At 46.5% G+C, this 12,491-nt stretch overlaps 1 protein-coding gene across 1 annotated transcript in view; it reads left to right on the forward strand.

Annotated features, from left to right (window-relative positions):
- Nucleotides 1–278: 278 nt before the first annotated feature.
- Nucleotides 279–12,491, forward strand: part of COL8A2 (collagen type VIII alpha 2 chain) — a 249,830-nt gene continuing 237,617 nt past the window's right edge. The window contains exon 1 of the mRNA XM_081962033.1: nt 279–416. The gene's annotated coding sequence lies outside the window, so the exon portion shown is untranslated. The remainder of the gene's footprint in view (nt 417–12,491) is intronic.

Genomic DNA, 12,491 nt, shown 5'->3' on the forward strand with positions numbered 1-12,491 from the left:
TCAGACCATAGAAGCGGCAGTGTTGTTGATTTATTCTGGAAACTGCTATGCATTTGAAAGACTTCAGTGAAGGGGCTGCATTTGTACCATGTTTTTCATTGTGCCATCACTCTTTAATACCTTGCAGTTCTGTGTCTTATGTTTCGATTAAATCCAAGAGATATACAGCCTGAAACTCTTTCTTGGAGTTTCCCCAGATTAGGAACAGCTGTGAAACAATGCAAAGACATGTAACAGATGAAAAAAAATACAGGTGCAGCTCTTTCATTAATTTGCAAGAACAGAAGAAACTCAAAAACAAGGTTCAGAGAATTTTGCAAGCATCTGGAGAATGAAGCAAAGAGAATCCCAACACTTCTTTAGCTGTGGGTGAAAATGTTTGGAAGTAGAAGACCCTAGGGCTCAGAATGAGACTGGTAAGTCTGTTATGCTTGGAATTTTCGTGTTTATTTTGGGGTCACACAAAAGAACCAGCCCAAATTTGATAGGTTTAGTATTTTGCAGGTCATGACAAGTCCTTATAAATGTTGGTCTCCATCAGTGAGGAGGCCAGAGCATAAGAACCTGGCCCCTGGGGACTCTGGGAGACACAGTCCAGCAACAGGAAAACTATTTTGTCCTCATCAACCTCAAGTATCTTGTCAAGGAATTTTGATTGCCCAGGTGAACATAAGAATTCAATAAACCGAACAAATGTACAAAATCGTAGGTTGGGTTCACGCAACACTGTAAACCCAAGTTAGAAAACACAATTGTGTTTGCATCACATGCTCTGCTCCGTCAAACCCATTTTGTCTTAATATGTAGGCCTAGTTCACCCAACGTGCTATGAAAATGATTTACCCGCTTCTCAAAGATTGGTCATAACCCTCTGATAACGATCCAGTTCTATGCAATACTTGGCTGTTATCCATTTGGGGAAGACAAAACATAGAAGCCTTTCTTTGGGAAACTTTGTTCTTTTTCTTCTTCTTTCATGCCTAGATCAAACTTTAAATTGCCAGAATGAAGCTACCTTCTTGGCTTTGCCTTCACCAACAATGTCATTATTGGTACATGTTTTTGGTAGTAGCCAGGTGGGCTGGGCTATGTGTCTCTCCACATTCACACCATGGGTTGTTATTCAGCAGAGTCTCCACTTGAGCATATTGGTTTTACACAAGCACTTCAACCTATTCAGGGTCCTCTATAGTAGCAGTCACCAATTGGTGGTTCGCAGAAAAATTATTTGCATGTTTTATATTGCACGAAATCAGGGGTCCTCAAACTACGCCCCTGGGATGGATACGTTTAATGAACACTTGTGTTGCTGCAGAGAGTCTCCCCCTTCGGGGTCTTTTTGTGGGGGTCGAAGGGGGGGCAGAGATTCCAACTTGGGGTCTGCTTCAGATTCCTGGTGTGGGGCTTTGGGTGAAGGCTGGAGGGAAGCACCGCTGGTGGCGAAGAGCCGGAGGGCCTCATTCCAGTGGGACTGCAACATGGCCTGAACTCAGCCCGCTGAGCCTCCAGGCGCTGGTACCTGGCCTTGCACTTCCACAGGTCTTCCCTCTACTTGGAAAGCCTATGCTTGTAGTCCTCAGTGAGGTGCTTCTGTTGAGCCTCCTCCTCAGTCAGATCCAATTTGAACTGAGCTGTTTTGCCAACTCTTTTCTCATGGGGGCTGCTTAGCTCCAACAACTGCTTCTTGTTGGGGCCCTAAGGAGCCCACATGGGCAGGTGAGGAATGGTGAGTAGAAGCTAGCAAGGTACACCTCGACGTGAGTGACATTGAATTGGCCATGTCCACCGAGTCGTTCATTAGACAGATCATTAGTGGTCCGCGGGTTTTAAAATTATGAATTTAGTGGTCCCCGAGGTCCGAAAGGTTGGTGACCCCTGCTCTAAATAGTATAAGGGAGATCAGATCCTTTAGCTGTAACCTCCTTCAATTTTATTCCTCGCTCAGTGGTCTCCTTCTGCCATCTTTTAATTACATTTTGTTCTTGTGTAACCTCAAGAATATTTGTTCTTGCCATAAAAAGAAATTTTGCTGAGAATAGTTCTGATTCATGTGGACTTTCTGATCTTACTCTTGGGACAAGTGTCATTACTAGGGTTAGATATTGGCTGTAAATTTAGAAGTCTTCAGTTGATTCAATACCTGTTTTAGTTCCCAGAGATATTCATTCCATTCATTCACTCACTCATTCATTCACCAAAAATACCATTGAGGAAGAGGGGGAAAGGGAGAAGGGAATGAGATCGTCAGAAGCAGGGACCCAGGGTGTCAAAAGTGAGGGCAGAAATCCAGTGCTTTCTGCCTCTCAAAAGGAGCACCGTTTTGCATCTCTGGTATGTTTCCCAGTCTCTTTAAGCTATTAACAACCATAGGCATGTTACGATGACATACAAATTCTGCCTGTTATTACTTTTAAAAGGCCTCATTTCCCCCAGGAAACTCTCTAATAACAGAAAACCAGACAGAAAATAAATCAGGGGCAGGGAAGGGGACATGGCTTGGGATACATGCTCTAAAATCCTTATTTGCTAAACTTGGCTCCAGAGATATCCATGAACCATCTGTTTGCTTCTGTACTGCACTTCTCAAAGGACCACTAATGCTATTTGGGCGAAGTGTTGGCACCAGAAGAAGGAGGGCTTCTTTGCCAGCTTGTTTGTATTTGTATTTATTTATTTGTCAAGCATGTATAAGATATCAGGTATAAATATAAACATGGATATAAACGAAAGAACTGAATACAAATAGATGGGGACAGTAGGACAGGGACGGTAGGCACGCTGGTGCGCTTATGCATGCCCCCTTTACGGAGCTCTTAAGAATGGGGTGAGGTCCACGATAGACAGTTGAAGGTTGAAGCTGTGGGGGTTTGAGGATGTAACAACGGAGTCAGGTAGAGCATTCCAGGCGTTGACCACTCTGTTGCTGAAGTTGTATTTTCTGCAATCGAGTTTGGAGCGGTTCACCTTGGGTTTGTTTTCGTTTGTTTGCCTCTGTATTATTGAGGTTGAAGCTGAAGAAGTCGTTGTCAGGTAAGACCTTGTAGCAGACAATTTTGTGTACTGTGGTTAGATCATACTGCAGGCAGCGCAGTTCCAGATTGTCCAAGCTCAAAATTTCAAGCCTGGTGGCATAGGCAATACTATTGTGAGTAGAGGAGTGGAGGACTCTTCTTGTGAAGTACCTCTGGACCTGCTTGATCGTATTAGGGTACAGTGTGGATTCCAGGCAGATGAACTGTATTTGAGAATTGGTCTGGTAAAGGTTTTGTATGCCCTAGTTTGCAGTACAACGCTACTGGAGAAGAAGCTTAGCAAAATTAGGTTAACAACTCTTAATGCCATCCATCCATCCATCCATCCATCCATCCATCCATCCATCCATCCATCCATCCATTGTTTGGAGATCCAGATGATCTCGAGTAGTCTGGAGGCTTCTGGATTGAGGAAAACTGCTCCCACGTGCAATGGGAACTCAGCATCTCATTTGACTGCAGGAAAGGTTGAGTGAGTCATCAGGCCAAAGAGCAGAATTCTATCAGAGGCATTGGGCTATATTTCCCATCATTCCAGACAGTAGTTAATGAAAACTGGAATTCTACATCTCTCAGGAATGGGGACTCGGTCTGGGAAAGCTGCAGCATAGCTTAGCAAAAGCAAAGGATCTGTTTCCAAGGATTTCCCCATTTTTGGCTGCTCGTTGCAGCTACTCCTGTGAGCAGAGATCCAACCCAAAGACCTCATCTTGCTTAGCTTCTTCAAGATCGGCCAAGGTTAGCCAGGTGTTTTTTAAAGGCCTTGTTTCAAAACAGGAGAATTGCCAGGCCTGGGCTGAAAAATTCAAGTGAAGCGGTGGGAAAAAAAACGATACAAGAGTTTTCTGCATCTTTTGTCCGTTGCCTCTTGGTGGATGTCTGGACTTTTACACGAAGCAGATATGGTCATCCTAATGAAGGGAACTAAGTTTCATCCTGGCGGGGGGGTGGGGGGTGGGAGACAGATTTTACAATAGGCAACTCTGTCATGTGATTTTACACAGACAAAAGGACTTCCTGGGCATTATTCCCCAATAAAATGCACCAGGGCCTCAGTTTTCCTTCTGTAAAATAGATGGTCGGTTAGCAGGTGTCAAAACTGTCATTTGTGAAAAAGTTGCCTCTTTGTCCTTCCTTATTTGGAAATAGAAATGTGTGACACAGGAGGTAGATTCACAGCAGAGTTGGGTTGCTCCCAGTTCAGCCCAGTTTGGCCAAACCGGTAGTGGCGGCGGTGGTAGGCTTCGCCCACCTGCCCGGATGCTTCTGCGCATGCGTGCGAGCGCGAGTGAACCGGTTAGCAATCCATCATTGATTCACAGAATGTGCCAAACCCTAAATTCAAGTAACAGGCTATAATACAGATAGTCCTCAACTTATAACCGTTTGTTTAGTGACTGTACAAAGCTACAAAAAAAAGAGTCTTTTGATCATTTTTCACACTTAGACCACTGCAGCATCTCCGCGATTGTGTGATCAAAATCCAGACGCTTGGCAAGTGACTCGTATTTATGACGGTTGCAGAGCCCGTGTGTGTGTGTGGCATGGCGTGATCCCCTTTTGCAACTTTCTGACAAGCAAAGTCGATGGGGAAGCCAGATTCCCTTAACAACCGTGGCGCTAATTTAACAGCTGCAATGATTCACTTAACAACTGTGGCACGAAAGATCACAAAACGGGACAGAACACGCTTAGCAACACATTTTGGGCTCAATTGTGGTCATAAGTCCAGGATCCCACACTATGCCATGGCCAAACCATTCTATGGCTTAATTCCGTACTTTGGCTCATGCAACAGGCTGAGACGCTCCCGGGTTCCCACCAGATGGGAAACCACAAACGACCAAATCCCAGCTTAGCTTAATTTAGTATGTTGCAAGAATCCAGCCAGTAAGTACTGTAGGGCAGTCAGAAAAATGTGAAAATAGTCTAGTACACGAAGGAAATGGATATTCTTCGGTAGGACAGTCTGGGAAAGTTGGCTTGCCTTTAAGCAGATGAAATGTTTTAGCAGGAGGGAGACCTGGAATTTGAGCCGGGAGCTTGGAGTAGCCAGAGGGTTTGATGAGATGTAGACAGCCCATCTTGGTAAGTAATGGAATCTGTATGAGGACCTTGGCTTGCATAGAATGAGTAGCTGAATTTTGGTCCTGTACGTCATCATTCCCACTGGCAATTTTTGATGGAGGATCTCTCTCCCTTCCCTTCCTCTCTCTCTCTCTCCTCCTCCCTCCATTCCTCTCTCTCCCCTCCCTCCCTCTCTTCTTCCCCTTCCTTTCCCCCTCCCCTCCCTCTCTCTCCTCCCCCTCCCTTTCTCCCCCTCCCTCCCTCTCTCTCCCCCTTCCTCCCTCCCTCTCTCTTCCTCCCCCTCTTCCCCCTCTCTCCCTCCCTCCCTCCCTCTCCTCCCTCTCCTCCCTCTGTCTATCCCCCTCCCCCTCCCTCCCCCTCCCTTCCTCTCTCTCCTTCTCTTTCTCTCTCCCCTCCCTCTTTCTCTGTCCTCCTCCCTCCCTTCCTCTCTCTCCCCTCCCTCTCTTCTTCCCCTTTCTTTCCCCCTCCCCCTCCCTCTCTCTCGCCTCCTCCCACTCCCTTTCTCTCCCTCCCTCCCTCTCACCTCCTCCCTCTGTCTATCCCCTCCCTCCCCCTCCCTCCCCCTTTCTTCCTCTCCCTCCTTCTCTTTCTCTCTCCCCCTCCCTCCCTTCCTCTCTCTCCCTTCCCTCCCTCCCTGTCTTCTTCCCCTTTCTTTCCCCCTCCCCCTCCCTCTCACCTCCTCCCACTCCCTTTCTCTCCCTCCCTCTCCCCCTTCCTCCCACCCTCCCTCTTACTCCCCCTCTTCCCCCTCCCTCTCTCCCACCTCCTCCCTCTGTCTATCCCCTCCCTCCCCCTCCCTCCCTCTCTCTCTTCCTCTCTCTCCTTCTCTTTCTCTCTCCCCCTCCCTCTTTCTCTCTCTCTCTCCCTCCCTCTTTCCTTCCTCGTTGTAAAATTTCAGCTGCTGTCCAGATGTGGAGCAATTTGGAGAGGTTGCCTGGAGGTCAACTCTGCACTGGAAAGGTTAATTTAGATTAAATTAAAGAGCTGAAGCACCATAATTTTGAAGAGGACCAAGCAAATCAGAGACTTTTGGGATGACAAAGGTCTCTGCTCTCAGGGAGAGTTAAAAAAAAAATCAAAATGGCAGCCTTGACTGCATGCCTGAAGCTCCATCCTCTTTTTGGGGTATCTATGATGCCCGTAAGAAGGGGCATAGCCGCTACCATCAAGGTTTTTTAAAAATCCTTCCCTAGAAGCTCCCCTGTCTCTTTGTAGGCAGCACTGTCTGTATGCAAAGAGGCCTTGGGAAGTAATCACTGGAGGACAGAAAAAGGCAAAAGAAATCATTGCCCCAGGTACTGTTCCCCCACTGGCTGAAAAAAATGGGGATTGAAAAAGAAAGAAAGAAAGACCTCCAGTGACAAAGGAATGGAGCCCCTTTCTGGCCTTGTGCCTAACCACAACTCCCTTATGTCCTGCTGACACTTATTTTCTCCCTGAACCCCATGAAGCAATGTGCATCCTGATGACCTCACAGAAATGGCTTTATGATGCAAGTCATCCTTAGCTTAGATATTCAAAGATTTCCCACTTTCTCCCAGCATCATCCAAGGGCCATTGCAAGAGGTCTAACATCTGTGAGGCTCATCAGCTCTTGTTTTAGAGGAAATTGGGGGATTGCAGCAAAAGATAAGGATGAGACTGGACAGTAAACATCATGCTGGAAGGATTTTCAAGAATGGGGGTGTCCAACCTTGGCAACTTTAAGACTTGTGTACTTCAACTCCCAGAATGGGAAATTCTGACATCTGAAGTCCACCCATCCTAAAAGTTGCCAAAAGTGGGAACCCCTGTTCTATAGAGTCAAAGATGGATAGAGAGCATTACAACCCACCACTGGGGAGAACAGTGGTGGGTTTTTTTTCGATCCCCATTTTTTTCAGCCAGTGGGGGAACCGTGCCTGGGGCAATTCTTTCTTTTGCCTTTTTCTGTCCTCCAGTGATGGCCCTTGGATGATGCTGGGAGAAAGTGGGAAATCTTTGAATATCTAAGCTAAGGATGACTTACATCATAATGCCATTTCTGTGATGCCAACAGGATGCACAGATTGCTTTAAGAATGCATCATGAGGTTCAGGGAGAAAATAAGTGTCAGCAGGACATAAGGGAGTTGTGGTTAGACACAAGGCCAGAAAGGGGCTCCATTCCTTTGTCACTGGAGGTCTTTCTTTCTTTTTTCAATCTCCATTTTTTTCAGCCAGTAAGGGAACAGTACCTGGGGCAATTATTTATTTTGCCTTTTTCTGTCCTCCAGTGATTACTTCCCAATGCCTCTTTGCATACACACAATGTTACCCAGAAAGAGACAGGGGAGCTTCTAGGGAAGGATTTAAAAAAACCCTTGATGGTAACAATGCGAGCATCACAGATAGCTCTTTTTGCGAGCATCACATATAGCTCTTTTTGCGAGCATCACAGATAGCTCAAAAGAGGATGGAGCTTCAGGCATGCAATCAAGGCTGCCATTTTGGTTTTTTTTAAACTCTCCCTGAGAGCAGAGACCTTTGTCATCCAAAGAATCTCTGATTTGCTTGGTCCTCTTCAAAGTTATGGCACTTCAGCTCATTCATTTAATCTAAATTAACCTTTTTAGTGCAGAGTTGACCACCAAGAGAGGCTTACGGAATCCATATAAGTTTCCAATCCCTCCCCCCTTCTGCTTTGCTGGCTGGGGAAATCTGGGAGTCCTCCAGGCTTAAAGTTACCAAGGTTGGAGACCCCTGTTCTCTCGTCCCCCCCCCCACCTTAGAATGATACGGGAATTCTAGGAGTTGAAATCCACACATCTTAAAGTTACCAAGTTGGAGAAACTCTGTTTTAAATCTATCAAGGTCATCTAGGTACTGTCCTAGCTGAAGTGATGAATATTTTATCACTTTTCTTTCTGAAAGGGATGGGAAATGACTGTGGGGTTTTAAAAATAGATTGTGTGCCATTGGGTCTTGTGTCAACTCTTAGCAGCCAGATAGACGGATGTTGTCCATGACAATCTATCCCTAAGGTAGTCCTTCAGATCTTCCAATGGTGCCCCCATCACTATGGAACGGAGTCCACCCACCTTACTACTGGTCACCCTCTTCATTTTGCCTTCCACCTTTCCCAATGTTACGCCCTTCTTCAGGGAGCTGGATCTTTTCATAATGTGTCCAAAGTAGAATAATTTGAACCTGGTCATTTGTGCCTCGAGTCAGTACAGATAATCCTTGACTTACAACCGGTCTCTTCACGACTGTTTGTTCTGGCCTAGGCTTCCCAAGAGCATGAAGCAAACTCCTTGTCCTGACAAAAAAAACCCTTTAATTAATTGATTTGAATTCTGCTCATTCACATCCAGCAAAGTCTTTCAAGGGAGGATTTACAGTCACAGACCTTATCTGGCTTAGAGAGTTGCCAAGCCGATATCTGCAAAACTTGGCAAGGAGTCTCGGAGAGTCAGGAACCAATTAAGCGAACTAATTGTCTCCTGCAAACTCCACTCCCTTTTCACTCCTCTTTTATTTCCTCTGGGAGGGGCCATTCATCGTTCACCTGTGGCCTTACTCCCAAGTGACCCCTGTTCTTTAGTTGCTCCCTTCATCTGGCCACTCTGCACATGCGCACACTGGGAACTGGCTCCAGCTGTTCATCTGCCTCATTGATGTCCAACTCTGAAGGTAGCTGATAACTGTCAGACGGCTCTGGCCCCCTCTCTGCTTCCGACCCAGAGCCCTCATCCGAGCCTTCCCCAGACTCCAGGACTGGCCCAGGTTCCTCCCCAAATATGGTCATGTGACCATGGGATGATGCAACTAGTCATAAATGCAAGCCGGTCGCCAAACCCTAAAATGTGATCACCTGATCAAAGGGTTGATTTATAACATCGAGGATGGATTGCAAGTAGTTTTTTAAAAAAATCTGCCATGACTTAGATGTGTAACTGGTAGTCAAGAACTACCACTAGTCAAAATCGTAAAGATTCTTGGAGGCATCTTAAAGACAAGGTCCACAAAGGTTATGCTAGATCACTATTTCTCAATCTCAACAACTTTAAGATTTATGGACCTTACCTCCCAGAATTCCCTAGCCAGCTTTTTAAAGTTGCTGAAAAACTACTTTGAGCAGGGACCTAGATGGAAGTGGAGAATTTTCTCTGTGCATCTCTATATAAAGTCTGATCTTTGATGCACAATAAAACACAGTCCTAATATGGTTTCTTTGGTTCAACCTAAGGTTGTGGTGGCTCAGTGGCTAAGACGCTGAGCTTGTTGATTAGAAAGGTCGGCAGTTCGAATCCCTAGTGCCGTGTAATGGAGTGAGCTCCCGTTACTTGTCCCAGCTTCTGCCAACCTAGTAGTTCGAAAGCACGTAAAAATGCAAGTAGAAAAATAGTGAACATCTTTGGTGGGAAGGTAACAGTGTCCCATGCATCTTCCACATTTAGTAATGCCGGCCACATGACCACGGAGACTTCTTTGGACAGCGCTGGCTCTTTGGCTTTGAAACGGAGATGAGCACCACCCCCTAAAGTCAGGAACAACTAGCTCATATGTGCGAGGGGGACCTTTACCGTTACCTTTTAGGGTGATATCTGAACCCATCCTTGGCGATTTGTAAATCATAGATTATAGTTTCCTGTTATATAATGTGATGCAACACCCCAAAAAGTATGGCATCCTTCACTTAATCCTCCAGGGAAAAATTGAAGGCAAATGAGGTCCAGGCAGAAGAAGAACATGGCTTCAAAACCTAAGGGACTGGTTTGGACAAAGCTTAGCAGTGCTTTTTCATGTGGCTGTTGACAAAAATAGGATCGCCAACAACCAGTGACGTGCAGTCAGGTGAGGCAAGTGAGGCACAGCCTCACCACTCTCATCATGAAAAAAAAAAGTAAAAGGAAAAAGCTGAGCTAGTTGCTGCCTCACCGTGGATGACTCTGCTTAACCTCACTGGTGCTCTCCCTCCCCAAGTGTAGTGACTTCCTCCCCAGGCCCCCATTCATTTCTCTCTCACACACACAGCTGGATAAAACTATATAAAAATCTAGCCCAGCTTCACTGATTACAAGTTTGAAAAGGCAACGTGGCTCCACCTGCAATCAAACTACACTTGGGGAGGGAGAGCACAAGTGAGCACTGAGGAGACCACAGGAGGAGGCAGGAAGCCAGGCAAAGAGCCATGCTGTAGTACACACACTTCCCCCCCAGCCTCTTTCTTTTGGAAGGCTCGGCTCGGCTCCCCTCCGGCTTCTCTGCCTCTCCTCTCACCCCAGCCTGCCAGCAGGAGGTGGTGGGTGGGCTTTATTGTGTTCCAGGCATTTCCCACCCAGACAGCAGGCTGCATTTGCAATGGTGGAGGTTTTTGGGAAAGCCAGCAGGGGAATGGGGGGGGATGGCAGAGGAGCTGCTTTCAAGCCACTGGAAAAGATATCCAATCCAACTTTTGTGTGTGTGGGGGTTTGTTTGAGAGTGAGTGAGAGAGGGAAGGGGTAGGAGAGATAGTCCAATCCAACTTCTGTGTGTGTGTGTGTGTGTGTTTGAGAGAGGGGGAGGAAGGGAGAGAGGGAGGAAGGAGGGGAAGGAGAAGAAAAAGAAAAAGAAAGAAGGAGCAAAGGAGAAAAACAAATGCTGTCGCTTTAAATTGGAACTGAGCATGCCTGGCTGTGGAATTCTGGGAGTTGAAGTCCACAAGTCTAAAAATATTTGAAACCCAGCACTGTGTCAGTGCCTCACCAGTCATAAACCTCACCGCACGTCACTGCCAACAACTGATGATGAATGTGGCAGAAGAAGAAGAAGGAGAAGGAGGAGAAGGAGAAGAAGTAGTAGTAGTAATACTAGTTATATAAACCTAGCCAATCAGGTTTCTTGACCAATCATAATTAAGCAAGCTACAGCTTAACACAGATAAACTCAGATAGTGACTTTCTGAAATTAATCCAGAAAGCTTCATCATGGAGCAGAGGACTGGATCCTGTTGTCCCATGTGCAAACCTGTCGCAACCATCACTTCATCAAGACAGCCAGATGACACTTCTGTTCGCATGAAGACGCTTCAATGTGGTGACTTTGCACTTAGCTGGTGTCACCATCCTTTGATGCTGCAACAGAGCAGAAGAAAAATTGCCCTTAAGTTGCTCTGAGTGCTGGAACCTATGGAGGAGGTGCCTGGAATACACTGTTAATCTCCTTTGTTGCTCTTGAGCATCAGTTCTAAACGTTTGTCTCTCATTCACACACATGCTCGGCCCTTTTCCCAAATGAGCTCCAGGGAGCTTGTCAGGGCTCAAACCACATCAGAAAGGCAGAGAGTGATCCAGCCTGGAGCACGAGGGCTCCTCACAGCCGAGTGCCAAGGAGGAGACGGCAGTGCTCTGTGGTCGAGGGGTGCTACTCCAGAGTTGCTGTGAGCTCACATGGTTGGCTGGTGTGTCTGTCTGTAGAAATTGGTACCAGCTCATTCTTCAATGGTTGGATGTGTCCTAGGAAAAGGTTCCTTCCTTTACAGTCTTAGCCAGCTGGAAGTTTTGCAGAGGAAAAGTTGTCCCAATGGAAACAGGATATGGAGGATGAAGCCAAGCACTCTAGTCAGTTGCCAAGTGGGCTTGGAAGGCTGGACGTACTTAAGGATGAGGAGGTAAGGAGGAATGGAGTGCCAGACTCCAGCAATTTTGAAGAAGAGAGATGAGTGGGTCTCATGTCTTGGGCAGCAGCGGGTTTGATGGGGGCCACCATTTTAATTCTTTGGTAAAGTTCAAATTTCATTGCTCAGTGTTCTGACCCAGGCTTCCTTAGAAAGCAAGAAGCAAAGTCTTGGTTCTGACAAAACCTCTTTTATTTACGCGACTGTGAATTCCTTTCATTCACAGCCAGCAAGGCTTTAGCAAACAGTCTTTCTGAGGAATGTTTATCCACACGTACCTTATCTTGTTTGGAGAGCTGCCAGATGGCTAGTTTCCAAACATAGGACAAAGCAAAACTTGACACAGAGTCTCTTATAATCACAAACAGAACTTTCCACTTTTGACATGACCGAATGAATGAATTGTTTCCTGCAAAAGCCCACTCCCCGTTCACTCTTCTTTTGTTTCCTATGGGAGGGGCCAAACACCTCCAAGGTGTGGCTTTACTCCCAAGTCGCCCCTGCTTTCTTAGTTGTTCTTGTCTTCTGGCAGCTCTGTGCATGCGCACACTGGGAACAGGCTCCAGCTGTTCCTCTGCCTCAATGCTGTCTAGCTCCCTCTTTGCCTCCAACGCAGAGCCCTCATCTGAGCTTTCCTCAACCCCCAGGACTGGCCCATGTTCCTCCCCAACCTCCTCACTGGCCGCCGGCGGACCACAATACTCAGGGATAACCTTCCCCAACCTGGTGCTCTCAAATATGTGGAGATTGCAA

This window comes from Natrix helvetica, assembly GCF_964273705.1.
Source record: "Natrix helvetica genome assembly, chromosome: 9".
NCBI classification, from domain to species: Eukaryota; Metazoa; Chordata; class Lepidosauria; order Squamata; family Natricidae; genus Natrix; species Natrix helvetica.